The sequence below is a fragment of the Coenobita brevimanus genome, chromosome 80 (genome assembly GCF_032717465.1).
Source record: "Coenobita brevimanus isolate Jiangsu-jjx chromosome 80, ASM3271746v2, whole genome shotgun sequence".
Lineage (NCBI taxonomy): Eukaryota > Metazoa > Arthropoda > Malacostraca > Decapoda > Coenobitidae > Coenobita > Coenobita brevimanus.
The window spans coordinates 35,867,082-35,871,941 of NC_137033.1; the positions used below are offsets into that span (position 1 = coordinate 35,867,082).

The 4,860-nt window shown below is 43.5% G+C and overlaps 1 non-coding gene across 1 annotated transcript; it reads right to left on the reverse strand.

The window, feature by feature from the left end:
* Window positions 1-4,539: 4,539 nt before the first annotated feature.
* LOC145409437 (5S ribosomal RNA) lies at window positions 4,540-4,658 on the reverse strand. The gene has a single exon (XR_013899093.1). It is a non-coding gene; the product is annotated as a 5S ribosomal RNA (ribosomal RNA).
* Between the last annotated feature and the right edge of the window lie 202 nt (window positions 4,659-4,860).

A 4,860-nucleotide genomic window follows, 5' to 3' on the forward strand; every position in this document is an offset into this window, starting at 1 on the left:
TGTTTAAATGAGGACTGTTTTTCAACCGCGCATCCCGTCACTTGAAACCGACTAATAGCTGCGTCAACGCCAGATAACCTCAGCTCAGCGCGTTCCGCGTAATGTAAAATGAGGACAATTAGTAGGGGCCAAAACAGCCCTTTAGAAAACTCCAGTTGACTTGAAATTGAAATAGACCCATCTGTGACCCAGTCGTAATCATCCTGTCAAGTTTCATCGCAATCCTCTTTCCAGTTTTAGCTGTACTATACACACAGACACACACACACACACACACACACACACGCACGCACGCGCACACACACACACACGCACGCACGCGCACACACACACACACACACACACACACACACACACACACACACACACACACACACACACACACACGGCTAGAATTAATGCACTGTTTGTCATATATGCTTGGTAATGACTGCTTTTTATATTCACGTGATCCTGTAGTAACTCTAAGCGTAGGCTCTTGCAGTCAAGCACTGATTTTAACAACAATAAAAAGGATTGATTCATCTAGCTAAGATTTCAGGAATGGTGTGTTTGGAGTCGAACTGCGTGTTCTGTGTTCACTTGAGTTTGTAGGATCAGTTCTGGCGCCAGCCCTATTCCTGGTTCATATAAATGATCTCTTATCTGTCACCCACAATCTCATTCACTCATATGCAGATGACTCAACACTGCATAGTTCATTCACACTCAGACACCCATTTACAAAGGCTAACATCACTACCTTTCAACTCAGTAAGCCATCTCCTTAAATCAAGATCTATCTACGATCAGTGAATGGGGACAAAACAACCTTGTCTCTTTTAATGCTAGTAAAACTAATATATACAGTTTACTAATAGATAGATATTGCCAGATTCGTACATTAACATCAGTGCTACTAATATTCCCATCTCCAAAAGTATTGAAATTCTTGGCGTCTCACTTAACAATGCCCTCAGCCGGACCTCTCATGTCATATCACTTGCTAAAACCGCCTCAAAGAACCTTGGATTATTGTACAGAGTCCGTAACTTCTTCGCTGATGAGCAGTTAGCTACAATTTATGAGACATGTGCGCTCTCAGCTTGAATAATGCCCACCCTTGTGGAATGGATGTGGAAAGGTTGCATTAAGACAACTAGACAAAATTCAGAACAAAGCTGTTAGAATCATTAACAACCCTGCCATTACTGTACAAATAAACTGCCTCCCCTGCAAGTAAGAAGGAATGTTGCTTCCCTTGCATTATTTTACAGATAATTTTTGGGCAAATGCTCAGACGAAGTTGCGTCCATTGTGCCACCTCTCCATGCCTTCCCCCGTGCTACACGGGCATCTGGTAGCGCTCATGACTGGAATGTCTATCTAGTGCCAGACGCCTCAATCCCGTTTGGGGTGGCCACAAACAAATCGCCTCCAAGTCGCCCTGTCCCCTGCCATTTCACTGCCCTGCTCCCAACTCACACCCCCCTCTCTCATATACCTCTCCACCCCATCCCTCCATCTCATCCTCGGCCTCCCCTTCCCTCTTCCCCCCTCCACCTCACTCACATACACTCTCTTAGTCAGTCTTTCACCATCCATCCTCTCCACATGGCCAAACCACCTCAGTGTGTTCCTCATAACGCTTCCTATCACATCCACATCAACACCACAACGCTCCTTTATATCCTCATTCGTCAGCCTGTCTCTCCACGTGACTCCACAGGCTACTCTTAAATAACTAATTTCCACTGCTCTCACTCTTGACTTGTGTCCTTCCAACAATGTCCAAGCTTCACTTCCGTACGTTAGAGTTGGTATCACAATACTGTCATGTAGTAACTTTTTCACTTCCATGCTCACTTCCCTGTTTCTTATCACTGCTTTCAAGGAACCAGCAACCTTTCTTCCCTGCTGTACCCTTTCAAGCACTTCACCCTCCAAACCTCCATCCTTACTCATCACACTACCCAAGTACTTAAACGTACTCACATTTTCCAATTCCTCACCATCCAACCTCGCTGTACATTCACTAACTTCACCTCCCTCAAAGACCATCACTTTACTCTTCCCTACATTCACCTTTAGATTCCGTTTCTTACACACTCTCTCAAACTCATCCACCAAGCCTTGCAGCTTCCCTTCGTCTTCACTCAACAACACAGTATCATCTGCAAACAACAGTACAGGGAGTTTTCAAACACTGTCCTCTCTCACCAGGGCCACTCCAACATCCACTACCCTACCTTGTACCTCTTTTATTACCCTATCCACGTGCAGATTGAACAACCATGGAGACATGACACATCCCTGTTTCAAACCAACTTTCAAAGAGAAAAATTCACTTAGTTCACCATCCACACGCAGTGCAGCCTTCGCACCATCGTACATACTCTTCACAGCATTCAACAACTTCCCATCTACTCCATATATTCTTAATACTTTCCACAATCCTTGTCTATCCACCCTGTCATATGCTTTCCACAAATCCATGAAAGCCACATACAATTTCTTTCCCTTCTCTAGAAACTTTTCCACTAAAGATCTAAGACTGAATATCTGATCTACACAACCTCTTCCCTTCCTAAAGCCTCCCTGTTCTTCTCCAACTAATTTCTCTGTTCTTTCTCTAACTCTGTCTATAAGTATCCTACCATACACTTTTCCTATTATACTAAGAAGACAAATGCCCCTATGATTACCACACACTTCTTTTTCCTCTTTTCCTTTGTACAAGGGAATAATTATACCTGACTTCCAATCCTCCGGGACTCTACCTTCCTCCCAGGCCAATCTGCACATCTTCCACATCCATTCTACTACTATCTCTCCCCCATGCTTCAGCATTTCACCACACACTCCATCAATTCCTGGGGCTTTCCCTGATTTAACTTTCTTCATTGCTTCCACAACTTCTATCCTACCGATTTCTTCCTGTCTTACCTCCCTCCTTCTCCCAGCCATTCCCCAGCCACTTATACTCGCATTACTTCCATCCTCTACGTTCAACAATTCCTTAAAGTGTTCTCTCCATCTGCTCACTTTTTTTCCCTTCTCCACTTGTAATCTACCATTTTTATCTTTCACTCCCCTGCTAACTTCACTTCCACCCTGTCTTACTCTTTTCACCTCTCTCCAGGACATTTTCTTACAGTCCCTCCACTTTACACTCAAATTCCTTCCAAATTCCTCATCCACTCTCTTCTTACTCTCTCTTACTAATCTTTTCACCTCTCTCTTTCTTTCTACATATAACTCTCTTCCGCCTCTCAACTTCTTCCACGCCCTTATTTCTCATCCATTCATTGTATGCTTTCTTCTTTTGTGCCACAGCCTGTTTCACCTCTTCAGTCCACCACGCTGTTCCTTGCACCCCCCTCCTTCTTCTCTTCCTTCCACACACCACATCACATGCTGCACATATTTCTTCGGTAAATGGAATGTCACTCAGCCATATTGCAGAACTTGTGCCAATCAGAATTCTTTCATTCCCCGAACTGCATCTCTCTGGAACTCGCTTCCCCAGAGTTGTTTCCCTCCAAATTTCAACCCACAGTTGTTTAAGTCTAACTGTTACAGATATTTTATGAACGGAGGACACCAGTAATCTGGTGTATGGATTATTTTTTTTTATTCATTTGTTTTTCCTTCCTGAGTTCCGTTCTTAAAAAAAAAAAAAATACTGCACAAACGTTTTGTAGTAAAGAGCGGGTCATAACAGCACTTACAACTGCCCCGCGTCACACCCACTCTGGTCCAGGCTTAGGCTTGATATATACGCATTTTGGAAGGGTTTCTTAGAGGGGGAAAAATAAGATACCAAGGTAAAGGGAAAAAAAAAAAAACATGTATTTCATTTAGGTGAATAACAGTGCTCTTTAGCATATATTCTTGTAGTCATTGGGTCCCTCAGTACCCACCCTACCCATTTCTCATAACTACTTAATAACATTTTTGTGTATCCCGCCGCACGGATGGGAAAGGGACTCAGATAAAAGCCGCCTTCATAACCCGGTAGTCTTGTTCATACTAAACTCTTCTTGCTCGACTAACGTGCCTTCAGATCTGCACAATACACCCCACCGACTTTTTTCTCCTTGCAGGATGCGATGGAATAAGTGACTTGATGGCTGAGGTACAGTTAAGGGAAGGGGTGCATAGCAAATACGGAGGAATATGGTAATATTGACAAAAGGAAAAATGAGAGGAGAATAATGTGTAACAAAGTGAATAGGAAGTAGGCCTACGGAAGAATGTTAAGAAAGGAAGGCTGAAGGCTGTAGAAAACTGAGAAGAGAGAAAGAAATGACAGATGTTAGTAAGGAGTACGGAAAATTATGGAGGAAGGAGTTGAGCAGTTGGAGATTGAAAAACAAGGAGAGAAAGGGAAGGAATAGCATAAGTTAATAAAAAATATGAAAGAATGAAGAGGACAGTCCCTTCATTCATTCATCGCCAGACGCCATGTATCCCAGACGGGGTGGCCAAGGGCTTAGAGTTAATTGTTTTACAGGGAGGGGCACTAATCCTCCACCAACCCCACTTGACACGTAGGGATGCCAACAGCATCTGGTGTTCCCAGGCGGTCAATCATCCAAGTACTAACCAGACCCAACGTTGCTTAACTTCGCTGATCGGACGGGAAGCGGTGTACTCAACGTGGTATGGCCGTTGGCTAACTTTCAGTAATCCCATCATCATTCTCACCATTAGCCCTCTCATAGTTGTAACTTCTCCAGTGATGTATTCCAGCTAACGACAAACAATATTCATCAGTTAAGATTTTGTCATAAGAGCCTGAGATTGTTTACTGCTAAAATTAATAGGAAGTTTTTTTCTCTTCCCCCCTTCCAACCCCTTCTGCCATCGTCTATCACT